Source organism: Mus pahari, chromosome 2, assembly GCF_900095145.1.
Source record: "Mus pahari chromosome 2, PAHARI_EIJ_v1.1, whole genome shotgun sequence".
In the NCBI taxonomy this organism is placed as follows: domain Eukaryota; kingdom Metazoa; phylum Chordata; class Mammalia; order Rodentia; family Muridae; genus Mus; species Mus pahari.
In genome coordinates, this window is record NC_034591.1 from 6844244 (window position 1) to 6860173 (window position 15930).

Consider the following 15930-nt stretch of genomic DNA (forward strand, 5'->3'; position numbering starts at 1 on the left):
AAGGAGACGGAGAAAGAAGAAGAAGAAGAAGAAGAAGAAGAAGAAGAAGAAGAAGAAGAAGAAGAAGAAGAAGAAGAAGAAGAAGAAGAAGAAAGTACAGAATACCCCAAATACAGCCCACCGAATTCGAAAGGGTCAACAAGCTGAAAGGCCCAAATGAGGACTCCTCAGTCCCACTTGGATGGAAGAAGTAAGCAATCACAAGTGTGGAGGAAGGGACCTGGGAGGGGAAGTGCACAGGGGGTATGGGGAAGGGAACTGGTGATGGAGAGGGGAACTGTATAAGAGAAAAGGACTGAAGCCCTGAGGGCCAACAGAAAGAATGGAAACAGGCAATCTTGGGTGGTAGGAGGTTGGCCCACCCTCCAGAATGCACCAGAGACCTGTGAGTTAAGAGACTCTCAGTATTCAAAGGGATGGACCTTAGATGATATGCCCTACAGTAGAGAGAGGGAACTTATAGAGCCTCCTCCAGCTGAAAGTTAGGGCATCAAGTGAGGTATGGGGTTGCCATCCCACAGTCAAAACTCTGACCCATAGTTATTCCTTTTTGAAAGAACTACATGGATGGAAATGGAGAGGATCCTGAAGTAAAGAAGGTCTGGTGACAGGACTAAAGTGGGATCCCACTCAAAGGGAGGTCCCAAGGCCCTATTACTGAGGCTATGGAACACTCACCAAAAACATGGACCTCGCATGACCACACTCCAGAAGATCCCACAAACAGCTGAGAGAGTCAGATGCAGATAATTGGACTCAACCAATTGACAGAAGCTGCTGACCACTGTGGTTGAGTTAGAGGAAGACCGAAAGAAGGTGAAGAACAGGAGGACCCCTTAAGAGGACCAGCAGTATCAATTAATCTGGCTCCCGAGATCACTCAAACACTGAACCACCAAACAGGCAGCATACATTAGCTGATATGAGGTCCCCAACAGAGGACTGCCGGGTCTGTGTTCAATCAATTATGATGCACCTAACTTTCAATAGACTGAAGGCCCCAGGGAGTTTAGAGGTCAGGTGGGGTGGGGGTGGTGGCTGGGGACATCCTTGTGGAGACAGGGATTTGGGGAGGAGTTATGGTATGTTGAACAGTGGACCAGCAGGGGAATAAAATCTGGAGTGTAAATGAAAAATAAATAATGTAAAAAAATGTTATCTCCTTTTCCGGTTTTCCCTTCCCAAACTCCTTATCTCCCTCCCTCAATACCTGCTTCTATGAGGGTGCTCCCCCACTCACCCACCCACTCCCACCTCACCACCTTAGTGTTCCCCTACACTGATACATCAAGCCTCCACAGCACCAAGGCCCTCCCCTCTCATTGATGCCAGATAAGTCCCCTTCAGCTCCTCAATCCTTCCCCTAACTCCTCCATTGGGTGTCCCTGTGCTCAGTCTAATGGTTGGCTGTGAGTATCTGCATCTGTATTGATCAGGATCTGGCAGAGCCTTTCAGGAGACAGCTGTGTCAGGCTCCTGTCAGCAAGCAGTTCTTGGTATCTGCAATAGTGTCTGGGTTTGATGTCTGTATGTGGGATGAATCCCCATGTCCAGCAGTTTCTGGATGGCCTTTCTTTCAGTCTCTGCTCCACTCTTTGTCCCTTTATTTCCTTTCGACAGAAGCAATTCTGGGTTAAAATTTTGGAGATGGGTGTGTGGCCCTAACCCTCAACAGGGGGGCCATGCCTTATCTCTGGATATGGTCATGACAGTTTCTCCCTTCTCTTTGTGGCAAAGGAGAAGATGGCAGGAAATAATCAAACTCAGAGCTGAAATTAACCAAATAGAAACAAAAATAGCTATACAAAGTATCAACAAAACCAGGAGCTGGTTCTTTGAGAAGATCAACAAGATAGATAAACTCTTAGCCAGACTAACCAGCAGGCACAGAGACAGTATCCAAATTAATAAAATCAGAAAGGAAAAGGGAGATATAGCATTTCCTTCTTATTTCAAAGCAATAAGATGTCTCATTGGGCAAAGTGCTTGCTGCAAGCATGGGTACCCATATTTGAATTACCAACACCCAAGAAAAAAACTTCGACAGCAGAGTATATCTACAAGGATGACACTAGTGAAGTGGAAACAGTCAGATTCCTGAAACTTGATAACTAACCAAGTGGTGGAGTGAAGGTTTAGTAGCAGGTCCTACCTCATGTCACTCATGCTGGAAAGTGAAGAAGAAAAACACTGAAGTGGACTTCTGGCCAATACATAGGCAAATTAGAGTAACAGCATAAACAAAAGCATGCACACAATAGCATGTACACATAAAATATAAATAAAAAATAAATATACAAATAATAGAAATAATCTGTTCTTTTTCCATGCATATACTTATATTTTCAGCCCCCTCAAAAACAGAATAAAGAGATGTAATAGTCAAGTAAGTTCAGAGCATATAGATGTATTGAGTAAGAAAGTGTTATATTTACACTTTAAAGATAAAGAATGTATGATTAGGTAAGAAGACACATAGACACCAATGTTCCCCCAAATGGTCAGCAGTCTATGTTTCCACTCTATATTAGATTGTTGCTATGAAGCTATTTTCTGTGACATATTTTATAAAGTATCTTGTTTGAAAGTTATTAGAATCCAAACTGAGCAACTAGAAACTAAACATCCCAGTCAATAAGGAGAATAAAGAAATGAAAGGTCGTTCTCAAAAGCTTAAATAAAAATGGCCAATAATAATAATAAACTAGTCTCATATCCATTGGAGAAACACAAAGAGAACACACACTGAGAATCTGTCTCACACTGACTAAAACAAATGTTGTCTGGGGACAAAAGGACCACACATTGTGAGTGAGAAGGCTTTTAATTATTACCACAGTGCCACAGTGTGTGTGTGTGTGTATGTGTGTGTGTGTGTGTGTGTGTGTGTGTGTGTGTAGTTTTTGTTTTGTTTTGTTTTAATAAGCTATTAAATCACAGCATATTGTTATCTTAATAAAATTCACAGTAAGGTAAAAACAGCAATTTTTATGTCATCTACAGAAAATTTAAAAAGAAATTGTACTTAAGGAGAATAAACTCATTTTATCCATTTTAACTTCTTACAAGCATCAACAGGAACAACAACAAAAACCTTCTTGTATCATATAGAAAAAACATGTGACTATTCCTTCACTCTCCCTTAATAATAAAATACGGGCCTTCCACCTGGAAACCAGTGTGCTCAAGCAAATTTTTCCCTCCCTTTGCTGTTAGAGGGAAGCTTGTGATGTTTTTGTTTTGTTTTATTTTAATTGGTAATGTGTAGATTTTTAAAAAGACTTTGATTCATTATAGTATATAAAAGTTATCTTATGAAGATACCATTTTCCCCTTTACAACTGGTATATTTCCTGTCTGACCTTCGAAAACATGCTAGTCAGTCTCAAGTTTCATTCATCTACATAGAAACTTGCTAAATTTCAAGAATTTGACTTTCTTTTTCTCCCTCTCTTCTTCAGCAGTGTAAAGACAGGTTTTGTTTTTATAATGTACTTTTGATTTATTATTTGAGATTTTATACAACATACATAAAATGTATTTTGACCATATCAATCCTCCAAACATGTTTACTCCTCCTGCCAGACTCTCAACTTCTTGTTCTATTATATTTTATTTATCCTTTTTTTAAAAAAAAACAAATGACACATAAACAAGAACAGGGCAGTGATGTACACAGGATAGAGATGAGCATTATAATGCAGTTACTACACTAAAATCAACTGTGATCTCTTGCCTATGACTGTGATCCTAATTTTCTTACCACCATCAGGGTTCCACTCCATCATCACCCAGATAGGAAATACTCCCAGACACGTATATCACAGATATAATTGTCATCAATCAGATGGGAATATCACAGATACAAATCTTCTGCTGTAACTATTTTGATAGTTTGAAAATTCGCACTCTTCTCTTTTAACATTTCATTCAAACTCGTCAATAAACAAATAGTACATCATTTCTTTTTTGAGGCCTTATTTTTAAGTATGTGTATGTATGTGCAGGAGTGCACATAAGTGTAGCTGCCCTCAAGCATATGATCTCCCTGGAGTTGGAGTGACAGAAAGTTGTGGGTCCTCTGAAAGACTGCATATTCTTTTAAAGCAAAATAACCATTCCTCCAGCCCAACCAAAATTCTTACACTTTAAATAATGCTGTTGCACACAATAATTCATAAACAAAGAGTGAAAATTCATTATGGAAGGGGGAATGTTTCTTAATGCCCCATCCACAGTTAAGAAGAAACTGAGATTTAATGGCTGCTGGGGTTATGTGACAGTTTAAATGAGACTGGCCCTCAGTAGATTTCTGTACTTAAATAATTGGTCCTCATTCAGGGGAAGTGTTTGAGAAGGGTTAGGAGAATGAGTTTTCAAATGCCCATGATTTTTTCATTACCTCATTCTGCCTCTTGCTTGTGAATCAGATATAAGCTCTCAGCTTCTGGTTGAGTGGTAACACACAGGTCTGTCAGTTATAGTGCTCTCCATGATAATGGCCATGGGTGCTAACCTGAAGGAAACTCAGCTGTAAAATAAATGCTTCCTTTTATAAATTGCCTCGGTGTTGTTCTTTCACAACAATTGCAAAGTAACTAAGGTGGAAAGGGACACATACTTTTCTTGGAGTAGATAACCCCACTTACATGTGCATATCAAGAGCACTAATTGTAGTCAGTGTGGCATATATATAAAAAGGGGGACATGAAGTTTGGGAGGGAGAAGTGATGGAATGTTTCTGGGAGATTTGGAGGAAGAAGTAGGGGTAGATATAACTATAATTTTTTTGTATAAATTTTTCAAAGAATAAATAAAAGTATTTTTAAAGACAATAAGAACATGTTTTTTTCTGTTTACAGATAAGCCTTTTGGTGTATCAGTAGGTATTTATGAAAAATTTGTGTAATTAATAATAAAAAAATCAATCAATAAATGGATGTACAAAATAATTTTAAGTGAAATAAGCAGTGATGATATTACCAGGGTGTTAAGTGCTCTAGATGCAAAATTTTGGCTGACATAAAATTTGGTTTAAGAGAAACTATTGAACACGTTATCATTATTTGGAACCATGCCAATATATTCAGTGGGATTTAAGTTCTGTTTATGTTTCAGTGTCTATAAGATGTCAGGAACTTATATGAAGACTAAACTTTCTGTTATCTCATTGACAGACTATAGAAAGTAAAAAAAAAAAAGGAAACAACTAAAAAGGAATCTAGATGTCACAGATAAAATCAATCTCTTTATAATGAAAAATATTCTAAGAAAATGAGTACTTTAATAAGCCAAATTTTAGCAATTTATTATACACTGATTATTGGAAATGCAAGATAATATGTTGACATGGATAGCAATCATTCAAGCAGGAATTTACATGAAGTTAACCACAATCCTAAAATTTTACCCAATTAAGTCATAACTCCCAGTAACTTTAAATATCAGCTTCTAGAAATTATAACTTTAAGCAGTATCATTTTGTAGTACTTAACTATAGTCCTTATTCAATCTGTAATCCAAAATTAAACTGGGAGAGAATGAGGCTATACATTCAACTATTGTTAGGGTAGAAATTTAGAAAATGAAAATCCTTGTGATAGCAAATGCATGATAAAGCTTTAACTTCTTTTCCATTATTTTTTCAATTGTAAACTTAAAAGAGAAAGATGATCACATAAAGAAGCTGAGAATCTTCTTCCTTCTTAGTGACTGCATATATTTATAAAATAATCCAGTAGATTCCTTGTTATAGATTAGAATCCAACTTACAATAAAATATTGAATTAAATAGTGATTAAAGTTTATGTTTTTTTAGCATGTTTATCGAGTCTTGCAAATATATGACCCATGGTGATGTATCACTGTGTATAATTCATAGATAAAGAAGTGAAAGGCTGAAGTACTGTGAAATATCAGTGTAGAGGAATTTTAATCTAGTAACGTGGCTGATCTGATAACATTCAAAGACCTTCTAGAGCTGTGTGATCTGGCTGGAATATAGGCATGCCCTTAGTACACACCTTTAATCCATCTGCCTGGAATTCTTTAGTTCACACTTTAATCTCAAGCAATGACCTCTAATTGTGGGGTAGACAAACTTATCAATCAAAGAAATATTTGTCAGACTGAGTCAGAGATAAAACACAAAAATCTCTCAGATGAAAAGCTATTAAAAGCAGGATAGGGAGAATGACGTTTGGTGAGTTCAGTCAGGTAGCTGGAGACAGATCAGTGAATGCAGTGGAGTTGAGATTGTTTTTGAGTTTGTGCACTTCAGTGCATGACAGCAGTGGAAGCTGAAGCCAGAGAATAAGAGGGAGCCAGAATATTATAACAAACTTCTAGAGTTAGTTTAAGGCCTATCAGAGCAGTTCAGTGAGAAGCTGAGAGAAGCTATATTGAATCAGTCAGCTTGGAAAAGAGTTTGTGCCAGAACAGCTGAGTGGAACCAGCTAGTTACAGTCCAGAGGGAGCTAGAAAGCATGAGATTATTTAGCAGTAAGTCTCAGAGATGACAATTACATCACGCAAGTAAAAGTTACAAATATGACATCATCTGTTTCATTAACTTGGTGTTCTTCTGAATTCATTTTTCCCTTCCACTTCATTTCTTCTTATGATCATATGTATTTTATTGGGCAATTATTTCTTTAACTTTTCTTCAGTGTTTTAAAGTTTTTATTTCATATGTCTTTCTTTTGTGTAGTTAGTGTTACTCCAATATATATATTCTCAGACTATTATAAAAGTGCTGATTCCCTGATTTTTTTTCTCAGTGTGTTTGTAATTTGTATATAGGATAAGCTACTCACTACTTTTTTGTGTACATCTTGTGTCTTGCTACTTTGCTAAAAGTATGATCATCTATAGAATCTTTTGGGTTTTTTATTTATAAAATAATATTATCTAAAATTAAAAAAAAGTTACAATCACATATTAGACCCCAGTGGACTTATATTACATTGTAATTACATTACAGTGCACATTACATGTTTACTTGTACACTCCTAGTCGTTCCACTGTACACAGCTAGGCGATATTTATGAACTCTCTGACTAGACCCAGGTATATGAAGTTATCATTCCTGGTCTGAGAACCCCAGTGCATATATATTCCCTGGCTACTGATCTTCCAAGCAGGGGGAACCTACACATTTATCAAGGACATAAATGTAGCCAAGACTGTTAGGGTTTCAGAATCACCACACAAATAACTCAGACAGGGATCTCAGTGAAATAGGCATGATTTATTTATTAAATGCCACACCGTAAAACTGATGGATCAGGGCCACAGAACACACTCAGGGGACTGGCTGGGATGTTAAGATCTGACAAGGCTTTAAGCCTAAAATCTACAAATGTCTGTGCTATGCTTTTCTACCAATCAGGACTTAGGGATAGGGGATTTCCTTAGAAGCATGTAATTGTTGTATACTTATCCTATACTCATTGGTTGGCATATTCAACTGAGGCAGGGGACTTGCCTTACCTAGCATTCAGGTCTTATCTTGCCAATCAGGATGGCACTTACCAATGTATATGTCACCTTTTGCCAAGGAGGATGTCAGTCCCCAGGAAGGTCTTGGGAACTTAAACTTTATTCATCCAGTACTCAAATGGTGTCTTATAGTGGTGCAGTTGCCTTCTTTATGTTGGGGTTCATGCCAAAGGCAGCTTATAAAGGTAAGAAGCCATAAAAGCTCCAGGTACAGGAGGTGCTTCTGCACAGTTGGTTTGAGTCCAAGCCTATTGTGGATAACTTTACCAAGCAGTTCTGACTGACTTCTATTGTGAAGGGTTTCCAAGAACATCAAGGCACAGAAAATAACTGAATCTGCAATCAACTAGAACATGAGGAAGTTTCCTAGTAACAGCACAGGAGAAAGGTTTTTTGTTTGTTTGTTTGTTTGTTATTTATAGACTTAGTAACAGCACAAAATGGCAGGCTAGGCATGTAGCAGTTACCTAGGCCTTAACATTTTACCTAAGCCTTAATAGAGACCTCTTGGGATACTACTACAGTAGGTCATATTTTATAATTAGAATTTCAAATAGCAATGGTTAATGTGAAAGTTTAACAAAAATTTAAATTTGGTATCACTGCTGTAAAATATTATTATATATAAAATATTTCAAAAACAATAGACTATTACTATCTTAAGATTTTAGAGAACAGAAATACAAATCTTCCTTCTGGTTCAAAAATCAAAGTACCTTTACGGCTGAGTCCTTTTCTGGAAACTTTGTGAACCTTGTCATTTTTTTTTTTTTTTTTGGTTGTTTGTTTTGTTTTTGTTTTCAGACACTGCCTAATTTCTAGTTTTCAGAGACTTTTTTGTTATCAGCAGTCCTCCTTCAACTCATAGGTAGCAATGGCATCCTGAGAGTATCCCATGTCACAATTACTCCTAATGACTTTTCTGACTTCTAATTTTAAAGCTATTTACTGTTTTGATTGTATTGCACTAAGTTGAGTAGTCTCCTGATTTGAAGGTTAAATGACTACCACTCTTAATTTTACTTGAAATGTACTCACAAATTCAAGGTTGGTATGCAGATTTCATGTAGATAACATCATTACGTAATAAAAGACTGTTAAAATAATAGCAGCAGAAGGACTAGAGAAATGGCTCAGTGAGTGAAGTATTTATTCCGTAAATACAAAGAGCTGAGATGAGACCCTATGTGGTCAGATACTGGCATCCTTTACTTCACAGCTGGGGGAGTGGAGAGAGGATCCATAGAGCTCACCAGCTAGACAGCAGCCCAACTTAGAAACTTTTCCTCAAAATGATGATGAACTAGCACTGAAAAATAGAGCAAAAATTGCTATCTGGCACACACACACACACACACACACACACACACACACACTCACACACAGACATACATGTATATGAACATGTGGACCACACACATACATTCAACATGCATACAACTCACACATATGCACATGCACACACAAAATGATATAAACTAATAATGGAAAATCAAAAGTAGGGTATATAATGCTCAGTGATGGACAACGATCGAGGCTATTTTTTTACATTTGTTGTAAATGGCTAGGGCAGAGCATAATGATAACCATAAAAATCCCTATGAGGTATGATTGTGAATCTCAGAAAAAAATGTGGAGCAGCTCTCATTTTAACATGTATAGTTTATTTTGTTAAGAAATGTATGGTGTTCTGAAAATTCATGGACTTTGAACTTTATATTCAAACTAAACAGTTATAAGTAGCCAAATCTAACTAGTAACTGAAAGATTGGAAAAATTAAAAAGTTGATCTCATAGGAACTGAAAGTGAAATTGTTCTTTCCAAGAGGCTGTAAAAAGAGGAAGGAGATTGAAGACAGGGATGGATGGAATCGGACTAATGAGGAATAAGTGTGATAAGACATTTTCTTATCTTGTTTATAACTGATTTTGGATAGTAGCAGTTCACTGTATAGTTGATAGACTAGAAGAAAGGACTATGCAGCCACATCTCATTTCTGGTATCTCATAATGGATTAATATATTGAAATGTTGCATAGTACTTTATGATTCTTATACTTTCATTCTCCAAACCAGTTAAATTGAACTTAATATGTAAAGTAGAATGCAACTAGAAAATTTGCCATGTCGTTTCTTGAAGATACAGCGATATTTTCTCCAAGAGAGTGTTTTGAAGAGATGTAGTTAGAAACATGGTACTTTCCCGGGACCTATGAAAGTAAAAGTAAAGGAAGACAATTAATGGGAGATGTAGCACTGTAGTTTTTAATTGACTTTTAACACAATCTCAAATGCTCAATTTTACCAATAAAGTCTCAGGAGTCAGATTCTGTGCTGAGAGCCTGCTAGGTCAGAGAAACAGAGAAAGCACCCATTTGACTCCTCAGCCAGCACCCTAGAAAGGAGAGCCAAGCTCTCTCTCTCCATATATTCTCAAAAACCCCTCAGACTGAATGCCCCCCGTCTAGATTTTCTGCCTCTCCATCTATCCTCCTAATTTCTCCTTTTATAAGTAACTCAAGTATTAATGTATATATTTTTTATTTTACTAATTTCTTTACTCTTTATGGTTTTTTACCTATGTCCATTCCCTGTCAACTGGTTACTTACTTCACCTCTTGACCTATGGTTAACCTTAATCCTATTTACAATAAACAAAAAGCTGTGGGATTAAAGGAGTGTACAGGATTGTACCACACCACAAGAAACAGGCTTTTCCAGTAAATTACTCAATCTAAGGGATCACAGTGTGATCAAATATACTGAAACATCCTTGCCTTTAGTCTAAATAAAAAAGAAAGATTTGAACTCTAACACAGTAAAACTATTTATAATAACAAAACTGTTCTACCAAACTTTTCACAATGTATAGCTTGGTTGTATTTGGCAGGTTTTTGTTTGTTTCTTTGTTTGTTTGTATTGGATATTTTCTTTCTTTGCATTTCAAATGTTATCCCCTTTCCCATTTTCCTTCCCGCCAGGAAACACCCTATCACATCCTCCTTCCCCCTGCTTCTATGAGAGTGTTTCTAAGAATTTCATGAACTCATTGTTTTCAATAGCTGAGTAGTACTCCATTGTGTAAATGTGCATTATTTTTTGTATCCATTCCTCTGTTGAGGGACATCTGGATTCTTTCCAGCTCCTAGCTTTTATAAATAAGGCTGTTATAAACATAGTGGAACATGTGTCCTTATTACATGTTGGAACATCTTTTGGGTATACAATTAGGGGTGGTATAGCTGGGTCCTCATTTAATACTATGTCGAATTTGCCAAGGAACCACCAGATTGATTTCCAGAGTGGTTGTACCAGCTTGAAATCTTACCAGCAATGGAGGAGTGTTCCTCTTTCTCCACATTTTCCCCAGCATCTGTTGTCACCTGAGTTTTTGATTTTAGCCATTTTGATTGGTGTGAGGTAGAATCTCAGGTTGTTTGATTTGCATTTCCCTGATGACTAACGATCTTAAACATTTCTTTGGGTGCTTTTTGGCCATTTAATATTCCTCAGTTGAGAATTCTTTGTTTAGCTCTGTACCCCATTTTTAAACACGGTTATTCGGTTCTTTGGATTCTAACTTCTTGAGTTCTTTGTATATATTGGATACTAGCCCTCAGATTTAGGATTGGTAAAGATATTTTTCCCAATCTGTTGTTTGCTTTTTTGTCTTATTGACATTGTCCTTTGCCTCACAGAAGCTTTGCAATTTTATGAGGTCCCATTTGTTGATTCTTGATTTTATAGCACAAGCCATTGCTGTTCTGTTCAGAAATTTTTTCCCTTTGCCCATAAATTAGAGGCTCTTCCCCACTTTCTCCTGCATAAGTTTCAGTGTATCTGGTTTTATGTGGACTTGAGCTTTGTACAAGGAGATAAAAATGGATCAAATTGCATTCTTCTACATGCTGACTGCCATTGAACCAGCACCATTTGTTAAAAATGCGGTCTTTTTTCCACTGGATTCTTTTAGCTCCTTTGTCAAAGAACAAGTTACCATTTGTGTGTGGGTTCATTTCTAGGTCTTCAGTTCTATTCCATTGATCTTCCTGCCTGTCTCTGTACCAATACCATACAGTTTTTTTGTTTTGTTTTGTTTTGTTTGTTTTGTTTTGTTTTGTTTTGTTTTTATCACTATTGCTCTGTAATACAGCTTGAGGTCAGAGACTGTGATTTCCCCAGAAGTTCTTTCTTTGTTAAGAACAGTTTTTGCTATCCTAGGTTTTTTATTATTGCAAATGAATTTGCAAATTGCTCTTTCTAACTCTATGGAGAATTGAGTTGGAATTTTGATGAGTATTGCATTGAATCTGTAGATTGCTTTTGGCAAGATGGTCATTTTTTTTTTTTTACTATATTAATTCTGCCAATCCATGAACATGGGAGATCTTTTCATCTGAGATCTTTGATTTCTTTCTTCAGAGACTTGAAGTTCTTGTCATATAGATCTTTCACTTGCTTGGTTAGAATCACACCAAGGTATTTAATATTTTTGGCTATTGTGAAGGGTGTCATTCTCCTAATTTCTTTCTTAGCCTGTTTATCCTTTATGTAGAGGAAGTCTACTGATTTGTTTGANTTAATTTTATATCCAGCCACTTTGCTGAAGTTGTTTGTCAGCTTTAGGAGTTCTCTCTGGTGGAATTTTTTGGGTCACTTAATTATACAATCATATCATCTGCAAAAAGTGATATTTTAACTTCTTCCTTTCCCATTTGTATCCCTTTGACCTCCTTTTTTTGTCTAATTGCTATAGATAGAACTTCAAATACTATGTTGGGCAGCCTTGTCTATTCCCTGATTTTAATGGGATTGCTTCAAGTTTCTCTACATTCAGCTTGATGTTGTCTACTGGTTTGCTGTATATTGCTTTTACTATGTTTAGGTATGGGTCTTGAATTTCTGATCTTTTCAAGACTTTGAAGAGGGATGGATGCTGAATTTTGTCAAATTCTTTTTTCAGCATCCAATGAAATGAACATGTATTTTTTCCCTTTGAGTTTGTTTATGTAGTGGACTACATTAATGAATTTCCATATATTGGACCACCCCTGCATCCATGAGATGAAGCCTACTTGATCATGTTGAATGAACATTTTGATGTTTTCTTGGATTCAGTCTGCAAGAATTTTATGGTTTATTTAATCTTAAAACTGCCAAATACAAGTAACAAGTGAAGCATTTTTTTTATATATATAATTTCCTTGGCCTTTTCCCAAATGATAGAAAACCCTTTTACTAAATCCTTGCTGTTAACATTTGGTTACTTAAGAATTTCTGAGATTTCTATCACATTTCCTATTAAAATTTCTCTTAATGATTAGTTTAATCACTATCTTGTTCTACAGGGCCTGGTATACCTGTGTGAGATCTGATATGTATTATATACAATGGATGATTTCTGTTCTGATTACTTGTAGTTGAATAGTGAGGTTAATTCTTAATCATCTGGAAAAAGTTCAGTGGTTTCAATATGGACAACTCTTTCAGAATTAATTCAGAAAACTTTTCTAGATAAGTCTTTAATTTGTTTAATTTGTTTGAGTGCTAGAAATATTCACTCTAAGGTATTATCTTTCTTTGCCTACGCATTCCTGTGTGAGAATGAGTTGAAGGTGAAATCACCAAAATACAATCCATTTTTGATCCTTACGATCCATACACGTCTCCTATAATTTCTTTTATACAAGAATTAATTCCTTATCAGCTTCAGCTCATCATTTTTCTGAACAATTTACGAAGGTTTGAAGAAAATGACTTAGCTCTTGAGTAGTTAATCCAGTTCTAGGATATATCCAGCTAATATCTCTCAGCAAGATTTGAAAATCATTAAGAATTTGTAATTGATTTCTCCTGATTTGTACTTTCTGTGTTTAAATATTCTCTCAACCTATCTTATATGTCAGATATGAGAGAATCTCCTGAAAAATACTTAATATTTTTCTCAGAAACACTTTTTTTATTTTATGGTTTGTTTCTAAGATTGTATAAATTAGTCTGTGTTTTCTATTGCACCAACACATTACATCACTATATATTCATGGAAATATTATTCATTAGCTTTAATGTCTCCTTTTATCTTTCTAGCCCTATATACACTCTATTCATCTTGCACTTTGGTTTACCTGAGATAAAGTTCCAGGCCCTAGAAGCTGAGTACTTATCTCCTGAGAATCTGGATGCCAACATTTTGATGAAACTATTATTTCTGCTCCTGTGACTACAAAAAAAAAAAAAATTTGACTTCAAGTTCAATTGCATTTATTTTGTGAGTTTAGCTTTGGTCTCTGATTATTTATAGCATTTTCCAAACTACTTGCTTTGTCGCTCCTGAATTTTTTGGTTTTGCTACTAAACTGTTTGTTCATGATTATATCTAGAACAGTTCTGCTTTTAACAATAGGCCTTGAGTCTTTTATTTGCTCTAATTTTCTCTGGTGCTGAAACGGAATGGTTGAATTGAATTTAATAAAGGAGGCCCCCTAGGGTGTCTACTATGACAAAAAGTTACCTTGCCTGTTCCTTGTACTTATTAATTGAATTCCGGCCTTTGACACACCTTCTAGGTACTCCAAAAGGCTAATGCCTTCTTTTTGGATGACCTCTCAGAAGAACATTATTTCTAGTTTATACTCCATTTTCAAACCCATTCACAAGTTGGTGCTGATGGTTGGGGTGTAGGAGTCATCACACAAACCACACAAACTCAGATCTCAGTCAGACAGGAATGGTGTATTGATTCCATACCCTAAGATTGATTGATTGAGGCTGTAGTTCAGAATTCAGGGGCTGAAGCCATGACTCAGAATTGTTTTCTGAGTCAACTTATAAAGGCAAAACTACAGTGAGCTCATACGTGGTTGTTGCAAATACTTCCCAATATTCTGTCCTAGATCAAGTCATTTTAGACATGCAGTTCATATTCACCTTTAATTTGATGGGTCCTATGTGAAGCTTATAGTGGTGGAATTTCTTAAGGTTATCCAACTCCATAACATACTGAACATAATAGTGTACATGGTCAACAGGACCTGACTCTGAGACAAGTAACATTTCTGCATTAATGACTGGCAGACATATTGCAGCAAAAATATGAAATAGCTGGCAGAAATGGAACAAAATGTCTGTAGCCATGTTCAATACTGATCTTTCCTTTAAAGGTCTAATCACCCTTTTGCATTCTGAGTTAGCATTTTCAAAAGCCAAAAAACTTTTAGTATTTTTCTGACTTCTAAATCTGTTACTATTCTATTTACAGCTAAAGTGAGTCTTTGCAAAAGCAAAAAGCAAACAAAAAAATTAGTGAAGACTTCTTTTAGGCCTTGTATTATTTTAGTAAATGACTCATGTCTTTCTAGATTTTTCAACCTTGACCTGAGAATTTAAAGCTGCTAAAGATATACTGCCAAATTGTGATAGTCAAATTCAAGTTACCTTTTTAACTCAGCATATTGACTTTCAGCTAGCAACTGATCTTGGGAAATAATAATATCTCTATCCAATTTCATTGTTCTACAGCCCCTAGCTTTGGACCAGCTTCCCATATTACTGTGTCCAAATCATTTTTACTTGGATCATAATGCTGTTCTAAGTTGCCCATGAATTTAACATCTGGTTCATATAGGGTGAATGCATACTATATGAAATAAATTTTTTCTTCAATCTCTCAAGTCTAATATGTCTATAGAATACCATTTCATTTACTTGTAATCTTTGGGATGACTATCTTCTCCCTGTAGGTCTTGAGTAAAAACTGAATTATCTAAAATTGGTTTTCTAAGAACCTTGGGCCACCCCTCTTCAGTTTCATCATAGGATAGAGGAGTAGATTCTTATCTAAATCTGACTATGTTGAAGTATTTTCCTTGTTTTCATTTATAATTCTTTGTATGGCTTGTCTAACTTTCTTTGACAGTGTCTAAGTACTTTTTAATTCTCTTATCTCTAAAGTGGTTTTTTTTTTTTTTTTTTTTTTTTTTTTTTTTGGTCTGAGTGCATATAGAAATCCACTACGGCTATGAAAGATAAAATATGATATACAAAAATGATAATAATCATAGATGGTAGTGACTCAATTTCAGTTAAGTGGTGTAACTTTTCATTTTCTGCTACTATTTTTAAGTCATTTAAAGTAGTATTATACAGCATCCTAACACCTTGTATCATGGTATTTTCCATCCTTAATTCTCACTTAAGGACTTCCAAGGGCACTTACCAAGTCTTATGGCTCTTCAGTCTTTTCATAGCTGACATGATTTCTCTGTGCTTGTAGTCACACCACAAGTTTGAGCAGCAACTGTTATCTTTAACAAAATCGCAGATGTTCAATTTTACCAATAATGTCTTAGGAATCAGATAGTGGGGTAAATGCCTATTAGCTAAGAGAGCAAGAGAAGCCATCTAGCTACATTTCTTCCTCAGCAAACACCC